The sequence below is a fragment of the Cavia porcellus genome, unplaced genomic scaffold (genome assembly GCF_034190915.1).
Source record: "Cavia porcellus strain 051 isolate PalLab524CR breed Dunkin Hartley unplaced genomic scaffold, mCavPor4.1 scaffold_29, whole genome shotgun sequence".
Lineage (NCBI taxonomy): Eukaryota > Metazoa > Chordata > Mammalia > Rodentia > Caviidae > Cavia > Cavia porcellus.
In genome coordinates, this window is record NW_026947512.1 from 14,187,745 (window position 1) to 14,215,251 (window position 27,507).

The 27,507-nt window shown below is 40.1% G+C and overlaps 1 non-coding gene across 1 annotated transcript; it reads right to left on the reverse strand.

Annotated features, from left to right (window-relative positions):
• Positions 1–7,881: 7,881 nt before the first annotated feature.
• On the reverse strand, positions 7,882–8,018 carry LOC111758368 (small nucleolar RNA SNORA2/SNORA34 family). The gene has a single exon (XR_002792554.1). It is a non-coding gene; the product is annotated as a small nucleolar RNA SNORA2/SNORA34 family (small nucleolar RNA).
• Positions 8,019–27,507: the final 19,489 nt, after the last annotated feature.

Genomic DNA, 27,507 nt, shown 5'->3' on the forward strand with positions numbered 1-27,507 from the left:
CTATCTATAGCAAAATGTATGCTACATTTCAGCTGACTAAACATGAATTTGGTGGACATTTCTGCCATTTAACTCTAAAATCCGATATGTAAGGTCAGGGCAGGTAGCTCAGTAGTATAACATGCACTTATTATGTATTAGGCCCAGGGGTTCAATCCCCATCACCAGCAAAAAGAAGTCAATATAATGTTTGACACTTAGGTATGTATCTTAGGTATTGTCCAAACAAGAAAAAATTAATCACAACTGAAAGGTTGCTGAGGATGACATCTTTATTCCCTGATCCTATAGAGACTACCATGGTCAGACCCACAATGATGTATGCCCTGCACAATCCCATTATATTTTCACTGTATAAGGTAAATTCAAGTACAATAGTTTTTCCAATTTTTAGCCCACTAGCCTGGATCAGAAATACAATTCTTCCTAGTCTCTAACTCTGTCTTCAAAAGTATGCACCAACTACTTTAAATTAGTCCCAATAAAATAATCTAGTACATAACAAAGTTCATTCTCATACTCCTTTAAACAACTATCAACCAAACTCTTAAAATATGGCAGATTTTGGGCTGGGTGTTCAGGGTAAAGAGGATATTTTTACCCTATACTTATGAGTCATGGGTTTAATGTTTAAATACGTTTGAATTCAGGAGACAATAGAAATGAAATACCATTCTAATTGTAAAGGGTAAAGATTCTCTGTCTCTGTTTCTCTCTCTTTGGATGCTACAGATTGAACTCAGGTATGTTGGGACACCAAGTTGGCCTTTGGCACCCAAGAGCTTCCCACAAGCTCAACTCCTAGTCTGGGCTCCATGCCACCTCACCTCCAGGAAATGGGTTCCTGAGACTGCTCCTGGATTGAGGCAGCCCAACTGATGCCTACTGACTCCAAGTTCTAGCTCCAAACTGGAGCCCCTGTAGAGCTGTCGTCATGAGTGGGAGGATAGGTCAGGCCCTACGGCACATATCTCACAAGCTATAGGCATACAAGGGTGTCCACCTTCCATGACTCAGGATCCACTTCCCTGTGCCTGCACATAATGTCAGCTCATCAGTGCTGTCCATGTAGAGGAGGAGCGGAGCTGAGAGAAAAAAGTGCTCCAGAGAAAACCTCACCCCTGGTCCATTGCTAGGTGAGGCTTTACCCAGAGGCTTCCACCCTCAGAGGGTGAGAGACTAGGGGTGTCCTGCTACATCAGAGGACCCAACCCCCACCCCCAGGCAGAGGTGGGGCAGCAAGGTCTGCTGGACCCTGAACACTCTCAACATGGCATGGAGAGGGTGGAGAGGTGAGGGCCCAAAAGCAGAAGAGAAGACCAATGCAGTTCACTGGGTGTTGGTCTCTCCTCCAGCAGCAGCTCAGGTCTAGTGAGGAGAATACAACAGTCAGGTGGGAAAGAAATGCTTAGCCACGGCCTGGTCAGGGGCAGTCGTCAAAAGGAGCCTGCTGTGCCTCAGTGGACCCGCTTTCAGTCAGAGTAGTGACCAGTCCAGGAGGAGAACCCCTTCCACATACACATGAGAACCAACAGGCTGGGTTTTGCTCAGACGGTCCCAGGCTTGTACCCCTATATATCAGGGAGAAAACACTGAGAACCCCATACCACATTCTCCCTCACTGTCCCCAGAGGCTGGAGACTGGAGGTGACACCCTAGCCTGGTTAGGACATGGGTCCAGGTAGCCAGAGATCCATTTTTCAGCACAGGCAGCCAAGCAAATTTGGGGTAGGGACAGGAGTTGAATGACCAGCAGAGAAGAGCTTGTGCACAGCTTCCTTCCATGCTCTCCCAACAGGCATGGAGAGGCTGGAACCCCTGATGGAACCTATCTGACCCCTGCCGTGAAAATGTAGACCCACATCAGCATCACATCTCCTGATGTCTCAAATCACCCATTTCAGTCATAAATCATAATGTACTTGCTGGCAGGGATGATCTACTTGACCACACCTAGCTCTGCCCACTCTTGATTTCCTGTCTCCTCCAAGCTGACAAACCTCGAATACCCTAGATCATTCTCCACCCTAGCAACAGGTTGCCAGGAAGGTTATTACCATACGAGAGCCAGAGTGGACTGGGAGCAAATGCTGAGATCCTTAAGCTTAGGAACCCACTTGATACTTTCACAGGGTTACTAAAAAATCTAGACAAGCCCCTCAGGATGGGTTACTCCATGAGCAAATGTGGATGGACATGGGCTCTCCCTGACTACCAGAATGGGTCAGGCCAGTGCCTCATATCTCACGGGTACTTTTAGAAAATGCCAGCTTGCACCTCTCTGCCCCCTTATGTGTCAATATGGCCACACCACTGCAACAGGATGCAGGGTCTTGAGTAGCAAAAATCATGCTGGACCCTTGTACTTTCAACCTGCAAACAATTGCAGTGTGTTGCCAGGACCAATGAATATGTTGGCTGAGTTTTCCAGTGGCCAGCTAAGAAATCCAAGCTCTTGAGGGCAGTGAAAGATCCCCAACATGCCTCCCCAGAGGTCTAATCTCCCATAAACAAATACCACCCACTCCCAGCACCACCATGATGCTCCTGCTCAAACCCTGCATTGATTTCGTGAACCGTGTGTTGGGCTCTCTTTCCCTTTGTCTGGTCCCAGAGAACAAGATAAATACATCAAAGTGGCATTCAAGTGGAGCCCTGATTCCCAGCTCCAGAAGAGATTTAGGAAACCAGCTTGAGATGCCCAAAGGCTACACGACCATGAACAAGTTTCTCACAGGGACACAAGTGGTTTCTTGTCTCCTGATGATTGGCAGACTAGGATAAACTTCAGGGGTGTTGAACAGGCTTGGCTGTCAAAACAAGACATGCAAGGCCTCCTAGGAACCACGTAGGCATCACTTTGACTCCATGCTTTCCCGGTGGAAAGGGCTTTTCAGAGTCCTATGAGAACAGTGAGACAGGGACAAAAGACCACTGTACAAGAGATGGAAGATGTTTCACTTGGCACATCCAAGTCACAAACTCCCTAGGTGGTTCCCCAAAAGGTGATGAAGAGAAATTCTAGGATTCTCTGATGAAGAACTGACACTGTGACTGGAGATTTCCGAAGAGGTGAATCACTTGCCTGGTGTGTGTGACATCGTGGGTTCAATCCCCGACCCTGCTGCTGCAGCAGTAACAAACTGCCGTTTAACACGAGAAAGTCTACCTGTTTCACAGGCCAGGCAGCTGGCCTCCAGCAGAAGGGGGCACCTTGTCCAGTTTTGTTTTTTGTTTTTTGTTTTTTTTTTTTCCCCTCATGGTCATCAATTCCTTCCCCTATCTTAAGAGTATGAAAAGTATCTTTTTCTACTTAATCACCAGATGCCAGATGAGTCCCTTTTAAATACATGGAATTTTATAAACTTTATTTTGTTAAAGGGGCTTTGTTTTGGTCTTTTTTTTTACTATTTTCTTTTTGTCATCGGGATCCAAACTAAGGGCCTCGCATTTGCCAGGCAGCCGCTGCACCTCTGAGCTACATCCCTGGCCCATTTATAAACTTTATGAAGAAGAAATGAACTTTTTTTAGTATTTTAAATATTTTGAGATTTCCTTACTTCTAATTATAGGTTCACCTTTGCTTGTGATGAACTATTTCGATATAAAATTTCTCGAGCAAAGTGATTTGGAATAAACAAGTTTCCCTTTCTGACACCGAGCAGAGAGGAATTATGCTGGCAGTTTTGGTCCGATTTCTGTTTCCCTTCTGAGCTGCAGCTCCTATCTTGGCTAAGCTTGGAGCAGCACAGACTGTAACACCATTTGCCTATTGACTGAAGGCAGGAAGCTGCTTTGCTGCAGATCCTGTACATACGCAGAGACTTCAGAGAGCTCCATCCACTGCGAGGATGGCTGACGCCAGACAATGACTGAGGCTCGGGTTCCTCACGGTCAATTCTAAGTTTGAGATTGATGAGTATTAAAGAGCTACAGGTCGATATTAGAAGGTAAGTATTTTAGAAAATTTGATTCTACAGAATTAAAGCTTCAGGATGGGACTCTATTTACAAAACACATATATGGCAAATAATGTCACTATACCTTAAAGGCATTGCTTTCACTAACAATTAATTTTTAAGTAAGATGATCTAAAGAAACATGCTTTTCTAAGAAAAGATCATGCTTTCTCTGATTATGTTCTTTGCAAAACCTAATCTTTTAGAAGAAGAACAGAAGTAAATTGGATCAGCTATAAGGGGGAAAAGGGTTGCATGCCAATTCCAAAAATGGTTATTGTCTGATTTTTTTTTCTAACTTTACTTGAGGAAGTGGCTTTAATGTTGGCCTTTTACAATTTCTAATGCTTAGATTTAAAATTGAAAGATGACTTTTGGTCTTAATTCCATGCCTTGTATAAGCCTTGGTATATCGTATAACATAACTACCAACTGTTTAAGAAAACTTATTTATCGAATATCTCAAAAGCAAATAATGTACAACAATTTTTTATTTCAGCATTTTCTGATAGCCCTAATCTTTCAGGGAGTCCTAGGAAAAGTTTTTGTTTACACAGTTTCAGTCTGAAGACTCTTGAATTGGTATATAAAATAAACTTAGTTATAAAACCTTCCCAGATGCCTAGCATCAACCCCGTGTCATTAATGTTTCTATTTTCTCATGTCTGCATCATCATGCCTGTGACATGCTAAAGTGGTTTTTCAATGTTGAGCCTCAGAATGCCAGTTGTGGTGGTATGACCTATAGTCCACCTACCTCAGAAGACCTCTGAGTCCAGAAGTTTGAGGCTAACCTGCAGAATATAGAGAGAATACTATCTCAAAGGTGGAGGGAGTAGTTTTCAGATTTTCTTAAGAATGGTAGGCTGGAGCATTACGCATCAGACTCACTGAACAATTTTTTTTTTTTAAATAAAAAGATGAAGCCAGGGGACTAAGAACCTAAGCAGGGAAAAAAATAGTCCTTATCCCAAAGGAGAATGGGAACACAGGGTAAACTTATCATAAGAGTTGGAAACTAGGCCATTAATCTGATGACTGATCTGCTCCCAAATAAGGAACAGTAATCCTAATTCTGAAGCCCTTGGGCATACAAAACACAGGGCAGGTGAGTGAAAACATCATTTTCAGAGGTGGTTGGAACTTTAAGGTCGGAGGGAACAGTCCCTGACATTGGCAATATATGATGAATGTGTTCCTTTAGATTCCAAGAAAGTTCATTTCACTGGAGGCGCAGACCAAAGAAGAGAGAGCAGGGGCCAGTCCACTGGGGAAGAGCAAAGGACAGCTGTAGTGCTCAGATCCCCATCAGATAACTGTGGAGCACAGAGCACGGATGTCTGTGAAGGAGAGAAGACAAAGCAGTAGCCAGAGAAGAACGCAGCCAACTAATGATTTATTACTCCTATTTTTTTCTTTGAAACTATGTATTATTTCTACCCATTTTCTGTTTTGTTTAGTCTTTCTTTAAATTAAATTTTAAAATGAGACACTACATTACCTAGTGCTGATCATGGATTGTCATGATGTGAAATCCAGCAATACTATTATCCTTTGTTCAGAATGATTTTAACCTGCTTTAGTTTGTTTAATCTAAACATAAATGAAGATATGGATAACTGCATGTATGTTTTAAGTGTATAGGATTGACAACCATGTTACTAAGTTTTTATTGGACAGTTGAACAGAACTATTCCCAGTCTCGCTGTTTGAATTCCCATTTTATATGTTCCACTTTTGTATCTTGAACAACTATCTGTAAAACAACAATATGTAAACATCAAGTAGTGATTTCTTACTGCTTATTTTTTTCTCTGAATGTATGTATTATTTCTACCTATTTTCTGTTTTGTTTAGCCTTTTTAAAATAAAATTTAAAAAAATAAATTTTAAAGGAGCAAAGAGCCTTCAAATGAGTGATTCATGTTAACAATTCCAGCCTATGGAAGAATCAAGTCCATTTGTCTTCTCTTTATGTCAGCTGACAAGGATTAGAATGTGAGCATTTGTAGCCAGAAGGGGGAGAATTCTAAAGTATACTGTTTGCTGTGTCTTCAAGGTAGCACCCTGCTTGAAACACATGAAAGATAGCTTGAATTCCAGGCAATTTAAAATCACTTCCTAAGTAGCATTTATGTAAGTGCCTAACAAAATTCTTCACTACTGATAAAATTATGTTCTAAACAAATTGTAATTACCATCTGTTATGGTTTAAATCTAAACCCCCTGAGGTTTCATGTGCTCGAAAGTGAGGCTTTGGAAGGTGGTTGGATTCTGAAGCACTGAACTCATCAGTGGATTAAACACAAATGAGTTCATAGCTGTATGGCATGTGAGGTAGGGTCTTGATGGAAGAGGTAGGTCACTGGAGACATGGTCTGGAAGAATGTGTTCTTGTCCCAGACTCCTCTCTCTATTTTCTAGATTGGGATGAGCAGAATTCCTCTCCCAGGCCCTTCCACTATATCTCTTCTGCCTCAAGCCAGAGAGCCAGCCAGCTAGCCAGCTAGTGAGCCATTGACTGAACCCTCTAAAACCATGAGCCAAAGTAAACCTCTTTTCTTTTAAATTACATGTATTAGGTATTTTGGTCCCAGCAACAGGAATGTGACAAATATACCATTGTAAACTTACTCTTTAGTCTTGGTTTTATTCTGATAATTTGTTATTGAATAACAATTAGTGCCCACGTACAGAAATGCCACAAGCACCTTCTATTACAAATCTTGATTGATAATTGCATGAGCCTCTCAACTGCTGAAGACTGATATCTTAAAGAAAATAATTCAGCAGTTAGTTGTTATCTAGGCTTTTCCCACCCTCTATCTTTATTCCAGCCTACAGCACCAAGAGCCTTCCCTAGGACAGGACTGCAAATGCTGTATTATACTGCTTCTGTTGACCAGCTGCTCTCTGGAGGTTCAATGTGACAGAGATACATCCTGCTTACCTTTTCATCTTTAGTGACTTCCATGCTGGTTGCATTGCCATGGTAGATGCTTACTGAATACTTTGTTAAGTGAATGAGTGCAGATTAGTCAAAATTGACAATCTGATTTTTGACCTTTATATATGCAACATTTTAATGCCATGATTATGTTTTGGTATTATTACTTTTGGGAAAATTGGGAAATTTTTACCACTAATAGAGTGTGACAGTATTGTGTATATTTTTACAAAATGTTTTGAAAAAATATAATTTGATGCTTTTTAAATTAAAAATAATGAATTTATTATGGAAGTATTTGATGCATTCATGATTTTCTTTTTTTTTAGTTTTTATTTTAAAGGGGGTAAAATTAAATACAATGTAAGAGAACAAAATAGGACATAAGAAAGCAATGTAAGAGATATAAATTACAAAGCTAGTCAACCTGAGATCTTCACTATCTATCATATTGTCTCTTGTTTTCTTCCAAATAGTTGTCCATGTCTTCACATACAGAGAATTCATATAAAACAACATAATATAAAACTGATCTGAACAGAATAAGGGAGGCGTTTTAGGTCTTCAAAGCCAGACAATAGGGAGGTCACTAATGGCTATCTAGAGTCTCTCTTCAAAATAGCTGTCCATACTTTCACGCATACCGAACTTCAACAAAACAAAACAGGCAGAGGGGGAGGGATTGTTTGGTTCCCCAGCGCTCCAGGTTCCAGCATGGCACGGGTCCCAGCAAACACCCGTGGCTCCTGTCCTGGGCCACCACAGCCTGTCATGCTCATAGCTGCTCATCTGGGGTGGGGATTACCTGGTTTCCCAGTGCTCCAGGTCCCGGCATGGCGCGGGTCCCAGTAAATGTCAGTGGCTCCTGTCCTGGGCTGCCACAGCCTGTCACGCTCACAGCCATCTTTAGTGACTTCCATGCTGGTTGCATTGCCATGGTAAATGCATGGGGTTGGGCGGGGGGAGGTTGCTTCAAGCTGTTTCTTTCTAATGAAATGACCATTTCACTGCCCAAGTTCTGAAATGGCCAACAGATCATAGAAAGACATCTCTTTAGGCTCCTGCTTGAAACCAACAGTGTCAGGAAGCTGCCAGCCTTGATTTAGGGCCAGATGATTTTCTAGATGTAACAAAGCAAGGCTTAAAAATCTTTATCTGATGGAGACATTGATGCTCAAACTTTTGCTTTCAAGCTAGAAGAAATTTCTATATTAGAAATAGATATTTATGGTAGAATTTTAAAAAATAAAAGCAAGAGGAATCAAAGTGCTATAAATAATCCATGATCCTAAAACTCAAAGATAACAGATATAAATATTTTGGTCTCTTCCCATCCATATGGATATGCTCTTGCATATCTATATGTCTCTGCTTATCTATTGTATATCTATGTGTTTATCATCTTATCTCCTTATCCCCTCACACATGTGTGTGTGTCTGAATTTCAATGTGCATGTAAATTTGTGTTTCAGAATGCAACCTTCTCCTCACCCCTCCCCTGTAATGTCAGAAGAAGTTTGCGGTGGAGTTGTGAGTGAAGGACTGGTCAATGTCAGCATTTGACTGTGTCTAATTGGAAGTGTAAAGTAGGCGTTGATTCTCAGATGCATATGCTATATTCCATTGAAGATGAAGGATGTCTAGGGAGAATACAGTCACTCTTATATTCTTCTAGGACGTTCACTATTTCATCTGAATTCCTTTCAGCTTCTGCTCAGAGAATTTCTTTTTATAAAATGGAGACAATCTTCAAGGGACTGAAGATCAAAGAGCCAGGCCACTTTACACACTTGGCCGCTAGGCGGCAGGAGTCACCACCATACAAGTGTGTGACCCACTAACAAATCAGATTTCAATATCTATTTTAGAATTTCTAAAGTGATGAAACTCTGCTCAGCATTATGTAACAACATAACCTGTGAACTCATTAACGTAAATTTTACATCCCTTTTTAGATTCTTCCAGATTGTCTCCCAGCTAATTGCTGAACATTGGGCAAATGCTCTTATAATTCTGTATTCTCCTTTTGCATCCTTTTTCCATGTTCAGTGAGAGAGAACATTCTGAAGGCCACTGCTACCAAGTTGTGCAATGTAAAGCTTGAATGCTGGGTCACAGCATATAATAAATTTCATAATTCATTATATGGTTTTTATAGATTTGTGTATTGTGACCAAATCAGTTTTATTTGCTGAAACTATTTAGACATCAGGAAACAAACTTGAATATTTTCTTCCTATAAATTCAGGAAATGGTAGCCTCCAAATATACCATTCCTCAAAATATTTCCTTTATTTTTATGCTATGTTTGCTTTCTTTGTATAATATATCTATAATGTATAAGTAGCATACACAAAGTAAAAATTGTAAAGGGTCAGCAATGTGACTCAGTGGTAATTACAGCTTCTCAGGAGGCTGAGGCAAGAGGATTGTTTGAACTAGGGAATTTCAGGTCACCCTGGGCAATAGAGTATGCCCCATGTCAATTTTGTGGGTGCCTGATAGGCTTCCAACTTTTAAAAATGTATTTAAATTATGTGGACATCCCATTAGCACATTGGTAGCAGCCCTCTGGAGAATGGCAGGAACTCTGGGACCTGATATCTGATTGTGAGAGGTTGAAGGCATCGGATGCTGTGGTTCACAGTGTATAAAGTGACAAAACAACTAAGTAAATTATATCTTCCTGACATAATATGCACAGTCAAGACACTGCTTCAGGATCACGTTGAACTCTGCACACAACATAGAAGAAGGACAATTAAGTGGAGGACTGGGGTTTGTGGAAATGTAACAGAACTGGAAACCTTCAGCAAAAACAGCAGACTCGAATCCTTAAATTTTCTTTCAAGACAGACAAAAACCAGCAGTTTTCTATCATCATCCTAATGGTATTAATTTCTGATGCCTCAGGTGCTGTAGTCTGGATATGAAATGTCCCTGAAAGGCCAGTGTGGAAAGACTTGGTTCCAGACCTTTGACACTGTTGGGATGTGACACAGCCTTTAAGATGGGAACCCACTAGAAAGAAGTGAGGTCACTAGGGCTGTGGCCTTGAACCAGACATTAGCACCCTGACCCTTTGTTCTGTCTTTTGCATCCTGGTGACCTTGAAGTGAGCTGGCTTTGTCCACCATGTGGGACGCTGAACCACCACATGCCCTGAGTGAGAAGGCCAACCAGTCATGGACTAAAACTTCTGATACCATTACCCAAAATAAAACTTTTCTATGAAATTTATTACCTCAGTATTTTTGTCACAGTAATGAAAAGTGGTTTGCACATCAGGTAGTTAAAACCTAAAGTCAAAAATAGATCCAGATGGTCCTTAATCATATCAGTTGAATTTGCATATTTTCTTGGTAACTTCCATGTAAATTATGGCCTAGAAAAAAAAAGTAATTTCAAAAATACAGATTTATTGGGAGTTGCAGAGGACTCCCAGGACCTCAACATCTCATCCCTCTAAATTTCCCTCTTTATTTAAATCAGTCTCCCATCCCTGTCTAATGAGATAATTTACCTTTTAACTAAAGTAACTCTCTCTTACACGACCAAACTAACTTTCATGTAAGAGTTGTATAAACGTTTTGCTTCATTGCTGGTAAAATATAATAAACGCCTGAACAGAAATAATAAATAAATATTCTAGATACCATTGTAAAATCATGGTGGCCACAAGAAGATAAATACTATGAAAATACTGGAAATAGCACATCAGGAAAATCTGTGGGAGTCTGGTGGTCTGGTGTATGTTAGAACAGCCCTTCCATTTTCCCCCTGCCTTACAGCAAGTTCTAATGCTGGGGTCCCTTCAATTTTTGGAAGCAGTAGATAGTGTCTTTTGGTAGGTAGCTACAATTACTTGTATCTGAAAGGCTTCCATCTGTTTTTCATTTGTTTGCTTTTCCAGGGCTGGCAGTCAAATCCAGAGCCTCATGCATGGTGGGCAAATGCCGTTCTGCTGAGCTGCACCTCAGCCTGACACTTCCATCATCAAGCAGCAGAGCAACAGAGTTTACCCAGATACTCAGGAATTTCACTTTTCTACTTGGCCCTTTTAATCCAGTGAACCCAATGATGCTCAAAGAAGTATGAGGTCAGAAGACCAGATGAAACATACAGCAATCTTGGATTAGAAAATCCCAGGTAAGACGTGATACTTAATAAAAACCATGCCTTTTTCTGTTTTATTGATTTACAAAATAGCTGTTGACTTCTACTAAGGCCTTGGTGGATAATACATATGTAACCATAAAACCATAATTGATCACAGAACTCAAAGAGTAGATAATAAACTAGTTCTATCTTGCCATACAGAGGTGAAATTTGTAATATTTACCAGGTAGCCCATCATTATTAAGTTGAAGTCAAATTATCTATTTGCTAGTTCTCTTGGCTCAATTAAATTCTTTGTGCAACTAGCTCACAATCTGTCATGCCTGTTGATATTCTATTACTCTTCCCTTAAATCCTCAGGCCCTCATTTACTACATCCTAGTAAAAATGCTATCTAAGGTGAAAACAATGCAAAGTATGCATGCTCCAGCTTGAGGCACATGTACAGTGTGGAATCAGTAAAAATGAATAAAGGGTAAAATGTGGATGTAGCATGTTTGATGCTCGGGTTCAGTTACAAGCACAAACAATAAATAAGTATTGGTTGACTTGAATTGAAAGAACCTGGTTAGAAAAGCATGATAAAAACACAAGTTTCATTTCCCCTGATGCAGCACAAGGAAGGGGAATGCTCTAAGGGGACAGAGTTGTGCCCTGTTTCTATTAGTGTACGGTAGCAATTCACAGTAAGTACATCATCATGGAGAACTGGTTCGTACACAGATAGCACCTTGATCGTCTTCACTTGTCCTCCCCTCCTGTCTCTTCCCTCCCCTCTTCATCCATGGTCAGGTCCACTTACCATCTCCATACAGTCTGTCTCTGCTTCCTATCATCTATCTTTTACTTTGCTCTTTTAGTTATTTATATTTTGAGTTTCTCATGTAAGAGAAACCTCAGGATATTTAACCTTCTGTATCTGATTTATTTTACTCAGAATTATACTCTCAAAATGTGTCCACTTTCCCACAAATGACTTAAATTTCTTCTTGTTTATGCCTGAGTAGTACTCCATAGTGGCTATATGCCACATTTTTTATCCATTCTTCTGTTGAAGGACATCTAGGATGCTTCCAAGATTTATCTATTGTGAATTGTACTGCTATAAACACGGATGTGCATGTATTACTTTCATACGATGTCTTTTATTCTTTGGGGAAGATTCTCACAAGAATATGGCTGGGCTGAATGGAATTTCTATTTGTAGCTTTATAAGAATCTCCATACTGATTTCCATAGTGGTTGCACTAGTTCATATTCCCACACACAATGTAGAAGGATTTCTTTTTCCCTGAAATTTCACCAGCATTTGTGCTCTGAGTTCTTGATGACAGTCCTTCATTCTCGAATACCACAGCATCTCAGTGTTGCTTAATTCATATTTCTTGGATGACCAAAAACGCTGAACAATTTTCATATATTTATTAAGCTATCTGTATTTTTTTCTTTTGGGAAGGTCTATGTACTTCAATTGCCCATTGTTTTGTGTCTTTTCTTTTGGGGATCCTAATTTTTTTTAACTTTGTCATGTATTCTAGGAACAGCTGGCAAATTTTCTCCCCTTTTGTAGGTTGTCTTTTCACTTTGGTGATTGTTTCCTTTGTTGTGTGTAAAGGTTTTGATATAATCCCAGGAGTTGAGTCTTGGTTTTATTACTTGTGCAGCTGGAGTTCTGTTGTGAAAGTTGATACCTATGCAGATGGCAGAATTTTAAAAATACCCTACAAATAGCCTCAGAGAAGACTCTAAATTGACTTATGGAGAGTGACTAATGGTTTGAATGCAGGCAAAAAATCTGAAGGACTGGGATAATGAGTTACAGAGAAGAGGACTTTTGAAATGAGAACAGATTTTTAAAAATCTGTTCCACGTGAATACTCACCAAAGGACCCTCATGTAGAAGTGGTAACAATACTTAGGTATGTGGATGAAGGCTATAGCTCAGTGGTAAGGCAGTTGTGTAGCATGCACAAGGACTTGAACTGAATCCTCAGATAACAACAACAACAACAACAACAATGATAATAATAAATGTAATATGAGTTACTTTATGACTAATCTCAGTCAAACTAGAGCTTGCTTAGTTAATAGGCTCATAAACAAGGAAATTTTGAAATATAACCTCTGACTGCAGCAATACTTTATTAACACTAAGCCTAAAAGTTGCTATTTGTGGAATATTAAATGAATCAATCCTGAATATTAATATACTACCAAATCTTTGAGAGCATATTAATTATCTGGTGGAATGATGTCTATATTGCACTATTTTCATAAAAGAAAGAAAAATCTATCCTTACTAATTCTCTTTAGCATGGGATTATCTTCATTTACCTCTCTCCCCATGTTACTTACCATCCATAGAGTACTAGCATCTTAGTAACATAGATTGCTAGTATCAAGAAACACCATTGCTGTTTTTGACAAAAGTGCAGTAATGACTGGGCACCCAAACGATTCACTGGAGTTATTATGTCCATTGTCATCTTGAATAGAGATATTTATGAAACAAGACTCCCTGTATTAGTCCATAACAAAATACCGGGGGCTGGGTTCTGTTGAAAGGTTTATTAGGCTTCTCATTACAGTAGCTGCAGAGTCCAGTCCAAATGTCTCCAGCATCCTGGTGAGGCTACCCTGGCTGTGTCTCAGCATGACTGAGAAACGAAAAGGGAATAAGGACCAGATCCTTGGAATAGCCTAATGTTACAATGACCTACTCTCGTGAGATCACTCCTGCAAAACCATACCATTCCATGACAACTAGATCCATCCCTTCTGAGAGTGATGCCCTCAAATTACCTTCCGTTAGGCCCGTTTCTTAGAGATTTCACAAGTTCTCAGTATTGCCCAAAGGAGAGACCAAGTTTGTAGCATATTCAAACTGTAGCACTCATTTATAGATCAACCAACAAACATGTGGCTGGAGCGAAGATACCATTCAATGGCAGAGTTCAAACCTCACCTGCATGAGGCCTTGGATTTGATCCCCAGCACTGCTGAAACCAAACCAAAGCAAATTAAAACAAAACAAAACAAAAAACAATGATTAGCAAGCCTGAGATGCAAAATATATCTTAAATAAATGATTAGTCTGTGATATTTCATGTGTTCTAGAACTAAGAAGATACATGAATTTAAAAACCAAGAGATACCTCCAAAAACCACATGTAATGAACTTATATTCAACAATTGTACTTCTCTGATTTAAATACTAGTGAAAAAAATCCTTAAAACCAAAGACAAAGTAAACCCATTGATTTGAAACTGAATCCAACTGCTCGTTATCTAATGTCTCCTAGTCTGTGATAGGGAAAAAATATAGTTAAGACTCTACTAAAGGGTTAGAGTCCCTACTTGGGGGTTGTAGGGGCGGGGAGGGGGGGGAACCTGTGGAACAAGCCCAGGTGATGTCGGTGGGGATGTTCTTGTATTTTTATGTCTAGGGTTTATTCAGATGCACTTCTCCTTCAAGACAAGATAGGCTAAAAAGGACCATATTTACTCTCTTTTCTAACTAATTAAAAAGACAGAGTATACAGAACAACAGTTTATAAGACACTAAACATTAAGCAACAAGGAAGTATGATCTCTCAGAGACAAAAAATGCTGAGATAAACCCTGTGGTATTCCAAGGCCTGCTTTGAGAAAATTTAGACGGTGATACAGAAAGCAAGGGCAGTGCCCAGCAATATTTCTTTAGGAAGATGGGCCTGGGGACCTTCAAGGACAAGGCACCATATTTCCAAGACAGTGTTCTATCAGAGAGGAAAGGATTCACAGAGATCTCAGAAATCTGAAAAGAGTCCTCTCATATATCAGTTGAGAATAGATCTGTACGTGCAAGTGAAAAAACAACCAGAGAATACAGAAATAATCACCACAAACAATGAAAAGGAACCATGATTAGTATTTACAGAGGGTACAAATAGTGCCTGCTGCCAACAGCCAAAGTGAGAAGTGTAACTCATGGGCCATTAGGCAGAGAACTCGGAAAGGTTTTGCTTCCATAGGGGAAAGGGTTAATCTTAGACTGGTAGGCTGCTCTGGTTCCATCAAACACACCTAAAAATCAAATGTACCAAACTAAACCAAATGTATAAAACTGTTTCTAAGTAACTTAACCGTGTCCCAGGGTCAAGCCAAAAATAGTTATAGAGACACAAAAATATTCAGCATAGAAGAGGTCATTCATCAGGTCTGGCAGCCACTCAAAACATTACTAGTCATGCAAGTAAAAGAAAATACAAATCACATTGAAGAGAAAAACATCAATCAGCTGCAACTGACCCCTAATTAACAAACATCATACAATTGGTGAACAATAAATAGCCTAAAACAATATTCTCGGAGCTTGGCTGGCATGTAGGAGGCCCCGGTTTTGTTTTATGTCTTCCATTTCATTCTGTCCTTCAACACAGACATACTGGAGACATTTAAACCAAACTCCTAGAGTCAAGCATAGGGGATATAAAAGTGAGATTAAAGGCAGGTTTTATATTGCAAAAGGTAGTATTTGGAAACTTGAAAAAAGGGTAGTAAAAAATAAATGTGTCTAGAAGAAAAATTGATACAACTAAAAGAACATCAGCAAGCTTTGGGACAACTTGAAGTGTCTTAATGTGTCTGTAATTTACAATGGGTAATGAGTAAGTACAGTGAATGTTTAAATTTTAAAAATTCTTATAGCAGGGGCTGGGGATTTAGCTCAGCAGCGTAAGTGCCTGCCTTGCAAGCAGGTAGTCGTGAGTTTGATCCCTGGTACCGATAAAAAACAAAAAAAAGGAAAAAGACAAAAAAGAAAAATTCTTACAGCAAAAGGCACATTACCATTAACCCCTCATGATATTCCCCTTGGTTAGGACACACTTACCATTCTTGGCTGTAGGGTTTGGCTGTTGGAGACAGGGTCTCTCTGTGTAGTTCTGCTAGGCTTTGAACTCACTGTGTAGGGCAGGCTGGCCTAGAACTCATGGTGATCCTCCTGCCTTAGCACACCCAGGGCTCAGCTTTCTTGCCCGAACCAGTTCTGGTCATCCTCTTTCTTGAATGTTTTTCCAAGGTGGGATAAAAATAAATGGTGAACGTGGCTGCCAGGTGCCAGCCAGCGGAAAAGCAGGCTTCTAAAAACATTTGGGTCTCTTCCACATTATTCTCCAGATCTTGCACGTTGGCTCTTCTGGCTTTCTCCAAAGTCAAAATGGTCATGAAAGGTAAGCGTTTTGAGTGAATCTGGGACAATCAGGCAGCCACAGCTGTGCAACTGCAGACTCTCACAAAAATAACAAAACCCAAGGATTGTAAAATGGCGGCGAGCTAGGAGATCGAGCGAAGAATCTCTCCAGAGAATTCAAACTCAAAGATAAAAAAAGACAGCATGGAGAGGACCAGACAAATCCATAGCGATTCTTATTAACCAAGACAGTACAACTGGAGGATTTAAAGTCGTGCTGAGACCGGAGGCTAAAAATCCCGCGCCCTTAAATCAACAAACAGACTCGTGGACCCAGCACGAAAAGCTGAGTTGCTTTTGGAGACCGCGGGAAACTGAGACCCAGATAGAGACTCCAAGTAGCAGCCAGTTCTGCACCGCTGCACCAGAGCGGATGTACAAAGCTCTGGCGATTCAAATCTAAACGGTGCACAGAAATCTGACCGGTCAGCGCTGAGCCGCGAGTGGGGGAAAAGTGGACAGCTTGGTGTGCGGCGGTCCCAGAACGAGGACTTGCACCGGACCCTGGTGAGTACAGAAAACCCCGCCGCTGCTGGGTTTGACCAGAGAACAGCTGGCCCGCCACCACGGGGAAATCAATAACACAGAATCTGGTGCAGACATATTAGCCTGGCGGCAGATATCGCAGCTTAGTGACATCACCAGGTCGCCCTGTAGGGAGGGCTGGTGGAAGACATCTTAAGTCCTGGCAGAGCCTGATTACTTGTTGGCTTCAGCTCCACACAGAGAACTTAGTGGGAGCCATCTTTGTTTTGGGCAGATCTGCTTTTCTGGTGCACCTATCACAGAGAGGTTTGGAAGAGAACGGCTGGGACCTGGGCAGAATCCTGTGCCATTACCCAGCTGCTTCTGATTCAAAGAGAACTGGCAGGAGCTACTGGGGCTAAACCAAGCCTCTGCTTGGGGCCCAATAAGCAGATACAAAATAGTCACAACTTAGTGACAACCAGAAAGTACAGCTTAATTTATGAACTAACTGACACAGAGGCTAGAGTCTAGACTGTACCGCCCCTACATCCCAGCCTTCCCCAGATAACAGCAAATTGGGGAGGACAGCAAAAACTCAAGCCAGCACGCTTCTGAAAGGCCCTAAGCAATTCAGAGAGGGCCAGAGAACTCCAGGACAGTCTGAAAGAAACCAGAAACATGACAAGAGATAAAAATAAAAAAAAACCTCCAGCTGTTCAACAGGAGAAATTAAACCCAAGAGAACTAAACACTGAAGAGAACAAGCACAGTAACCATCCTCTACTCGACACAGCATCAGCCGAAATTAAAAAGTACTTACATGATCTCATAGAGGAATTTAAAGATGTACTCCTGATCCAAGTGAGGCAAGATATAAAGAGATTAATTAAAGAAATGACAAGCCCTGCCCAAGAGAACACAGATGGAAGAACTGAGGAAATCAGAAAAGAAAGAGAAGCATCTGAAGAATTTAAGCATAACTTAGAATACATGAAACAGATCCAAAGAGAATATCAGGAAACTCAGAACTCCATTGAATATTGGCAAAATGCCTTGACAGAAACTAAAGACAACCTTCTGAAACTTGAAGAGAGATTTAGGGCTTATGAACGTGAAAGAAAAAGCCTCTTAAAAATAACAAGGAACCAGAAAGAAGCAATTCTAAAACTGGAAGATGATAAAAAGATACATAACCTAAGGATAAAGAATGTGAGTGAGGAAGCAGGAACATCCAAAAATGAAATACAAAAAATATTCACAGAGATATTAAAGCAAAATTTCCCACGTATAGCAAAAAGAAATGATATCCAGATAAAAGAAGCATACAGAACGCCAGCTACCTACAACCAAAACAGATCTACGCCTAGGCATATAATAATCGAGATCCCAGAAATCCACCAAAAAAACAGAATATTAAAAGCAGCCAGAGAAAGGATGCAGGTTACCTATAACGGGAAATCTATCAAAATAACAGCAGACTTATCATCACAAACTCTTAAGTCAAGAAGGGAGTGGGGAGAAATATTCCAAGTCCTGAAGAAAAAAAATATGCAACCTAAGTTCATATATCCGTCAAAACTCTCTCTAAAAATTAATGAATAAGATACTTTCAAGACAAGGAGGAACTGTGGGAGTTCGTGGCCACCAATCCAACCCTACAGAGAGCGCTGAAGGACATTACAGAGAAAGAGAGGAAGAGATATCAGGATTACAGCTACAGTGGCAGAGAAGCCTCAGTGAACGGGGCAGACCATGGAATGAGGGAATTAGGTGGACAAATTATAGCAGAAAAGTGGAGTAGCAGACATGAGGCAGAGACGGTAAGCTAGTCTTTAGTAGAGACAGCTCTGAAACTATATTTAAAAAAAAAAAAAAAGCAGAGGTCATTGCTAATGGTGTATAACGATTTAAAAGACACAGTAGTCCTAGTGACATATTTAGATTGAATTAAATTTGTTCTGGTCTGTCCACTCATATCAGATTTGAGGACACAGACCTCTAGAACCAAAAATAGCAGGTTATACCACGGCAACTATCCTTACTTTCCTATTGACTTAGGCTGAAATTCTGTATTACTTACATTGTCTTACTATGACTGATCTTAATTGTATCTGAATCATAAGACTATTGGTTGGCCTTGACTGATCCTATTAGAAATCGGTATGCGTGTTAGAATCAACCCTAAAAGTAGAGGAAACTACTCTGAGCATGACAAGATGTAAAGGATATCCATACTGGTATGAATCAGTAACAGCTCTCAAATACTACAATGCAGTCAAAGATAAGTTTTTATAAAAATAGGTGATAGTATGTTTAACTATAATAAGCCAGTGTTGTCGACAAATCTATTGAAAATAACAAGAGAAAACATAGTAGCTACGGAAGATCATTTATATTATAGTTTTATAAGTCCTATCCATTGCATGATTATCTAGGAAATTGTTTCGCTGTCTTGTGATGACTTGGTTTTCCCTATAATACAGAGAGGATAGGAACAAATACTCTGAGGAAGAAACCTGAAAAACCCGAGGCTTATTTTGTAGCATTATAATATAAATTCTAGCAATCTATTGCTTGCTGATTAAAATGACTCTGGACTGGTTTCTTCAGCTCAACTTCAGCATATGCAGAGATGGGGACGGCTATCACAAAGAGAATGAGAGATGCGATGGTAGTTGGTATTGTCTTCCCTAATTTGGAACTTGAGGACCTAAAAAGACTCTATCATCCTGTAATGATTTGATTAGTTCTATAATATGCAATAAGTATAGAAAGTGGGTGAAGTTAGGGACAACTATTTGTAAGAAGCTAGATAGATAAGGTAGATCTCCAGTGGACTTGCTTTGAAATCTGTATTTCTTTAAATTGTTTTTTTATTTTTTTTTTAAATGTTCTGTTCTGTTTTGATATGGTTAACCTTATCCTCTTAGAGATGTAAAACAAATAGGTGGGACTGATAATCATATTACAGAGCTTTTGTTCGGCCATAGAGCAGAATGGTTTGTAGGGTCATTTTTTTTTTTGAATGTCATTCTATATACTTTAATTCTATAACCTGAACAGCCATTTCGAAGATGACAATTTGTAACTTATCAACTGGCAATTTCTTCCCTTTGGTTGTCTGTAATTTAGAATTATTTCTACCCTTTTTTTTTAATTTCCATGTATTTTTTTTCGTTTCCTTTTCTTTAAATAAAAAAAAAAAAAATAACAAAACCCCCAACAACTCCTGGAATTACTTTAGAAAATGCAAGAATGATATGATAATTGTATTTCAAGCAGGGGGTTAGTGGCAATGTCTTTTACCATAAAATTCTGTTGTTTTAAACACACACCATATTTTTAAATTACACCATTCACACATGTTCCTCCTGCGCGCCTTCCCTCTATGGGAGTGACCCCCACGGAAGGCTCCGGTCTCTCTGGTCCTGTTCCTGTCCCTTCTTGCTTCCTTGGTCCACTGGGGCCTCCAAACCTTACCTTTCTCCTGGAGCTTCTGCGTCCAAATGAGAGTCCCATACTCCAGGTCTGTCAGTGATGTAAATCTTCAACAAAGATGTTAAATTTATTAACAACTTTTAGAAAATAAAATAAAATATAAGCTAACAACATATTAGAATGATCATATGAAGTTGGGCATAGGGTTGGTTGCCTGTAATTACAGCCACTAGATTGCCAGCTTGGGTAATTTAGCAAAGCACTGTCTCAAACTAAAAATTTAAAAAGGCTATAGCTCTGTGTGAGACACTGGGTTTAATTCTCAGTATTGCAATAATAGTAACAGCAATATTAATATTGCATGATGACTAATGAGAAGTATATTATAGGTATCCAAGATTAATTTGACATTCAAAAGTCAAAAATAAGAAGCAAACTTGCTGTTTACCTGAAAGGAATTTATTACCTCATCCCTCAAGGTTGTTTCCTGCAAAAATAAACCTGAGAAATTATTTGGGAAAAATACAGTCAAGGTCTAACATTGTTGGAATTCCCAGAAAGATGAATCTTGGAGTATAACACAACATATATCCCACCGTCTTACTCCTCCCTTCCCTATTTGTTTTGAAAGAAGCCCTCCTAGTTTAGTTTAGTTTAGTTTACTGTGTTGGGTAATTTATTTATTTTTAAATTTTATTTTAAAGAGAAGAAAACCCCAAAATTTCAAAACAAGAAATAAGAAACTAACTGATTAATACATTGCATATTATTATCTTCAAAGTAGTTACTCAGAGGTGTGAAATACTATGCAAACAATTTTATCACAAATCTTTATTTTCAATAAGTATTATAACTAGTAGAAAATAAGGATTATAACTATCTTAACTATCTTGTATATTTTTTATATTTTTTTTCTTTTTCTCATGCTTCTTTTCTTCTTTCCCCATCCCACTTTCTCTGTCTTTCTCTGTGGCCAGGCCAGGCAGCAGCTCAATGGCAGAGTGCAAGCAAGAGGCTCTGGTTCCATCTGTACCAACACACACACACACACACACACACACACACACACACACAGAGCCCTAGACAGTGACCTCAGGTGGGCAGAAATATCTAGAGTACACACAACCTGTGGTTGTGGCTCAATAATAGAGTGCTTGCTCAGGGTTTAATCCCCAGCTCTTGTAAAACTTAAAATAAAATAAAATAAAATATAGTATGCATATAGAAAAATGAACAAATTATCATTGTAGTGTGACATCATTAAAATTCATGTACAAGCCACACTCAGAGGAAAGAAAGTAATGCTACCCTGCACCTTAGATGACGCTGTCTTTATATCTACGTGTAAAAGACAAGAACATTAAGGGAAACAACAGGCAACTCAGCTCAGAATTTCGTGTTCTTGTAAGCCAGGGGTCAGCAGGCTCTGGCTTTGATAAGCAGAGTGGCCTGGCACCATGACAATTCCATTTATTTACAGGTTGTCTGTGGCTGTGACAGTGGCAGAGCTGAGCGGTTCAGACAGAAAGGACCTGGCCACGAAGCCTAATTTACTATCTCACCCTTTGAGAGAAAACCCTTCTGACCTCTGATCTTAGCCATAGCAGAAAGTAGAGAGAGAGAAGGAGAGAGAGAGAGGGAGGAAGAGAGAGAGAGCGGGAGAGAGAGAGAGAGAGAGAGAGAGAGAGAGAGAGAGAGAGAGAGAGAAAGAATGAGAGAGAAGCCCACTTTAGGTCCTAGAGCTTCCCCAGTTGCTTTAGAAATCATGTGTTCATTCAAGGCCTATTTCCCCTAAATTAGCCAGAGATATAGAACCCATTTACTCAAGATTTCTTACCTATGTCTTTCCATCTAAGTCTTCTGATACCAGTAGGGCACTAGGAGAAAGTTCATAGTTCGGATTTTTCCATCCTCCTCCAAGTGTCCCTTGATGGAGAGATCGAAATTTGATTTGTGTGTGGGCTGGGAATCAAACACAAGGCATTATTTTAGAAATAAAGGAAACTAAGGATGAATATGGAGAACTTCACTGAGATGATCTAAATATCATCTGCCACCCACATCTTAGATTTCATCATCTAGAAATAAATGGTGTCAGTATTGCTAGGAGGTGACTGTATTCTTGCCACCAGCTTCAGAAGTACGGTACACATTGAAAACCCCTGCCCAAGGTTACAGCACATTTAACAGCCTGTGGAGGTGGGAACTTAGGAAGGAGATTACTTCACAAGGGTGGAGACCTTATGGATGGGATTAGTGGTCCTACAGAGGAGACCCCAAAGAGCTCCCTCGCCCTCTCCACTATGGGAGAACACAGCAAGCGGTGACATCCATAAACCAGGAAATGAGCCCACGCCAGACGCTGAATTTGCAAATACCTTGATCTTGGACTTCACATGCTTCAGAACTGAGAAATGCATGTCTGTTGTTCCACCATCACTCTTACTGTCCAGTTACAGCAGCCCCAGATGTGACTAAGACAATATCCCAATTATTTGAGAATGGCCGCTTTTTGGAATGTGATCTTCCTCTTAAGATTCGCAGACAAGGTGAACTATACAAAGATTTTTTTTGAATCTTCGTATACCTGGGCTCAGGCAATTCTCCTGCCTCAGCCTCTCAAAGTGCTGGGAATACAGGCAGGTACCACTGCACCTGGCATTTATTTAGTTAGTTCTTAAAGGGAGTTTCTATGGAAAGTGAAAATTAGCAAAATGTTCAGTGCTGTTCTTTATAATCTGTCTTCCTCAAATGTGGGGCCAATGCATGAAATAAGTACTTAATTAGGAATTATTAAATAATATAGAATATAAACATTTAAAGAAGCTGCTATACTCAGTAAAATTGTGTCCTTATTGCATTACAGAGGGTGTTAAAACTATTAGAACCATTCAAATTCCAAAGCTTGATGATGCAAGAGTAAATATTCAATAGTTCTGATCAAACACAAGTGCACAAAAGACTCCTGGAAGCCTCTGGGGATATTATTAAGTATTCCTAGCAATAACAGTCTCCCCTTATATACAAAAGAAAGCAGTGCCTGGCGGGAAATGTAGGTGGCCTGAAGCTTGGTTACCGTGATGTCTACAAATAAAATCTAGATGGTAGCAGTCATTTCTATAGGAGGAATAATGTCCCCCAAGCCTTTACCAAATGACATTTCCTTGACCTACCATGAACTGAAAACTCCCTGTGTACAGAGCTTGTTCATGTGACACAAATTAAGCACTTAATGGATTATATTTCAGTGACAATAAAATAAAACTTCTGATTAACTCCATGAATGGAGGGTTAATTGGAAGAATGATGTTTCATGCTAACAATCGCATCAGTAATGAGCAGAGATCAGGGAATGATAGTGTGCCCAGTTCTGCTCCAGAAAGCACCTAATTAAAGAATTTGATGTCTTGTTTTCTTACTCAGGAAAATGATATAAATTCTTGGTTTGAACGTTGAGGGACAGAAAGAAAATCCTGTACAACACCGGAGTACTGTCAAATTCTTCTGCTTTTTTGTTGGTATCTTGTCAGGAAGGGTAAGCTGCTGACATGGATTATCAGGTTGTGTACATAAAACTGAAATCCACTAAATAACCATTTATTAAAAATCTTGGCTTAGGAATGTAACTCGATGGTAAAGCACTTGCCTGGTGTGCAAGAGTTTCAATCCCCAGTATCACCAAAACAATTCTTTATAAAACAAACACTACCTTTGTGAGATATAATTAATATGCTATATAACCCACCCATATAGAGTATGAAACTCAGAGCTGGAGCTAGAGCTCAGTGATAACAATGTGTGCTTAGCGTGTCCAAGACTCTGGGTTTAATCCCTACTAATTTATCACCACCACCATCACCAACAAAAATCGTACACAATTCAGTGGCTTTTCACATATTGTTAGGTGCACAATCATCGATTTTAGAATATATCTGTCATCCCCACAGACACTGGTAAACATTAGCAGCCACACTCTATTTACCCCCAACCTTCCACTGTCTCCACAACATACCCTATTTTCTCCCCTAAGGATTTCTATTCATCACATATAAATAGAATCACACAGTATGTGGGATTTTCTTATTTGGAGGGAAAGTGCAGGGAAAAAGCAATGGTCTTATGATTTTCATGTCAACACTTGGAATCTTCCTGTATAGAAAGAGCATTTTCCTAATTCCTATCATTGGTGGGAGCAGGAGGGAGGCGGCTCCTTTGCTTGTTCTGTATGGTGCTTCCCAGTTGATGCCTTGCAGGATGGAGCCTGGAGTGCAGCTCAATCCCCAGCAGCAGCAATCAAAGGAAATGCCTCCTCCACACTGACACTGTGGAGTATCAGATGAACAGTGCCATTTGCATGGTCCTTGGCACCTAAAAACCTAAGGTAATGTGAAGCCGGGTGTGGGAGCCCACAGGGGAAGTGTGTAAGAAAAAGGTGAGAGTCAAACACTGGAGTATTTGCAGTCACATGCTAGGCAGCAGTCTCCTGTCAATGACAGAGCAGGGATCTGAAGGAGCCCCAGAAGATCACGCTGCTTAGTGATGATACACTGTCTATTTTTGAGTGTATGGTATAATATTCCTACAATCATTTCATCACCACGCTTGCCTTTCTCAGGATGTTTGCCCGTCAATGAGCAACATCTAACTGTAGCTCAGACATCGAGTGCAAGCAGGCAGAAGAAACAATGGAGTTGGGGTACAGCTTGGTGCTTAAAACTGGACAGAAATCGGGTCAGAATAAGAGTAAGTAATAAGCAATTCATCTACCCAGTGTTAGGGAAAGATTTTTACTATTCCTTATTTTATTTTTATATTTTACAGTGTTATGGATCAAAGCCAGGGCCCTGCCTGAATCCATCTGTAGTGCCTAGTATTCTCTCTCTCTCTCTGTCTCTGTGTATGTGTGTGTGTATGTGTATGTGTGCGTTTAGTGCTGAGCATCAAGTTTAGAAGTGCACACACAGTAGGCATATGCACTAACCACTGAGCTACTGAGCCAGCCACAACCTTGCATTATACCCCAGGCTCCTTCTGTAGCTTTGGGTTAAGCTAAAGCTGGACCCAGTGACCAGGACCTTGTGCATACAATATCTTCATTTCCTATAGTTCACTTCAGGAAAGATGGAAATAAGAACACATCATTTTGGTTAAGTTTTTTGGTTCAGCTAACACTAAAATCAGAACCCCAAACTCCCTGTGATCAATACATAGTGACATTTCCCAGAAGCTGTTTTGATGACTCTTGAACCAGAAATCTGCATTCCTTTTGAAATTAAGATGATGAAGTTTTGCTGCCCTTTCTATAAAGTGACAGTGTCTTACCAACCAACCCTACCATACCATATTTAATTCTATGTGCCTACATTCTGGAAAATCATAAATCAAAATGTTTGCAGGGGTGCGGGTATCGCTCAGTGGGAGAGCACCTGCCTAGCATGTGGGAGCCCCTAGGATCAATCTCTAGTGGTAAAAAAGTAAGTATACATTGCCTTCAAGCAAACACAAGAAAACACATGAAATCCTGAAAACCAGGGTCGCAGCGAGCACTTTACAGAGGGAATAAAGTCGTTTACGTGTAGAGAAAGTTTCCCATTGGAAACTGGAAGATGGAGGCAGGCCATGAAGATAACACAGATGACTGGATGATGCACAGTAGCAGCTTTGAGCGGTGTGCCCTGGAAAATGGCCTAGAGACCATGGAAGATTACTAATCCTATAACAGGGTTAAATCCCCCTCAGGACTGTTCCCCAACTTGCCAGCAGAGAGCAGGCACTTAATATAAATGATAAAGGAGTCAGGGAGCTGGTGCTTGATGGGAGGGGACGATGGGAGGGACACTCTGCTTCCAGCTTCAGGAGAGTTTACTTTATGTACTCCTAAGTTTTGGTGCTGGGGTGGAAGCGGGTCTGCCTCATGCTCGGTAGTCTCTGCCAGTGGGCTACACCCCAGCCACACTCCAAGGGACTTCTGCTATTTGAGAAGATAAGTCAGATTCCCCATGGCTTTAATATTTGAAAAAGAAGCCAGAAAGCAAGCTGCATGAAACTCCTAATTCCTAAATGTTAACAACTGATTTAAAACTAAAGTTTTCAACCCTTCAACACTCTGTTGACCAAACAACGCATTTCAAAAAGCCGGATTTGTTTCAGTCTGAAGGCTTCCAGAATTTTACTGGGCATCAGTACCGCAAACTAAATACGGTGTGTGTGTGCTTGTGTGTGTGTGTGTGTGTGTGTGTTTCCAGGTTTGATGTTTCATCACATTAAAATTTTAAACCAGATTTGAAAACCCCAAGTTTAAAGGATCAGTGTATGGCAACAGAAACCCAGCAGACAGACTGCACATAACAACTTTGTGGTTAGGAGTCTAGACCTAGGGCTGAAACAGATTTACCACTGACCTTCAGAAAGGTCATCAGCAGTGAGTTTGTTCTAGCATCTGTGTCTGAGATGCAAAAACAGCAACTGCTAGGCTCCTGCAAGAAGAGCTTACTGACAGGACTTAAAGCAGCTCTCTGGAGCCCCAAGATGTATTTTGAGAAATCACCAATAATCTGCCTGTACTTTTAAAGCTCATTTGAATAGTGCTTAATGAATTTTGCCTATATCATCAGCATACCAGAACACCTGACAATGTAAGCTTTAGCCACACTTTTAAAAATCCCAAATACACTATTTATAAATTACAGTGTGCATTTTTCAGGGAAGTATTTCTAGTTTCTTGTTTCATTTTGGTTTTTTGCTTGTCAATATTATTTTTTGTACATTGTATTCATACGAGAGGTCATGGTTTTATTCCCAGCATGAGACAAGTTTAAAAAAGTACCAAATTACTATATGGCACATGGGACTATGTTTCCTCTGTTTGTCAATACAAAGCAAAATTCTTTTGCTCTTCTAAAAAAAGTTTGGTTTTGGTCTATGGTAATTTCTTCAATCTCATCCAATCTATCAATGACACTAAAAACAATCCTTCTGTTTCTTATCTGCACACTTTGGAATTTTCTTTTTCTATATTATAAATTATTTGACTGCTCTTCATAAGCTACTATAGTTGCTCTCGAAAGCATTCTGTACTTCCTAAATAAAAACAATGAATATATGGTATTACTGTTACAAAATTCACTTCCACGCTTCTTTTTCGTACATTGCACGGATGGATCTTGATGTGTTCCCTACCGCATTTCCAAGGCTCACTTCTGCCTCACCCTCGGCCACAGACCATCTGCTCCAGTCCTTTCCCCCTGGCCTTCCCCTTCTTATGAGTCCTTGCCTCAGCGTCCGCCTGCTTCATATAGATCTGACTCACTTGGCATCTGCACGCATTTCTGACCCTTCGCCCT